A 988-nucleotide genomic window follows, 5' to 3' on the forward strand; every position below is an offset into this window, starting at 1 on the left:
GCACTTGATAACTTTTGTAAATAGTAGGGTAATATACAATCAGTAGATCTGATAACTTGGATAGAAACACCACGATAACATTGACCAGAGGGAAAAAGTTGTTGAAAACATACCTTCGGTAACTTTTCGTGTAAATAACATGATAACTTACATGCCATATATGCAGATAACTCATGCAGCCCATGCGAGATAACTTTCGATAAAAAAAGATCGTCGAAACATATCAACATAACATGAAAAATGGGGATAATTTGATTTTAGCCATGAAGACGAACGGAGGCGAGGAGGGGAAGGGTGGGAGTGGCGGCAGCGACATCGATGACCAAGCGGCCGTGGGAGGAGGCTATGCAGGCGGAGACGAGGCCGGGAATAAATACTACTTACAAACACCACGGTAATATTGACCAAGGAGGAAAAATGTGTTGAAAAATATGTTAGCGATAGCTTCTATGTAAGGAGAAAAATTGAAAAGCATGTCTCGCTAACTTCTATTCAAATAGCATGGTAGTATACATACTACAGACATGATAACTTACACAAAAACATTGCGTTAACATCTAGGGAAAAAAGTTGTTGGAAACGTATCCTCGGTAAATTTTGTGTAAACATCATGGTAATATACGTACCACAAACTTGACAACTTAAGCACAAACATCATGATAACTTTGACCCGGATGAAGTTGTTGAAAAGCGTACCCTCGGTAATTTATGTGTAAATAACATGATGATTTACCCACCGAAGACCTGATAACTCTCGTTCAAACAGCATGGTAACTTTTTGACCCTAAGTTTTTTCGGTTGAAGAACATTAACCCCAATAAGTTCTAGGTAAATAGCACGGTAATGTATTTACTGTAGACACAATAACTTACGCAAAAACGGTATGGTAGCTTTGACCCATGAAAAAAGTTGTCGGGAACATATCGTTGGTAAATTTTGTATAAGTAGTATGGTAATATACGCATCGCAGATCTGATAAGTTACACAA

Source organism: Triticum dicoccoides, chromosome 7A (genome assembly GCF_002162155.2).
Source record: "Triticum dicoccoides isolate Atlit2015 ecotype Zavitan chromosome 7A, WEW_v2.0, whole genome shotgun sequence".
Lineage (NCBI taxonomy): Eukaryota > Viridiplantae > Streptophyta > Magnoliopsida > Poales > Poaceae > Triticum > Triticum dicoccoides.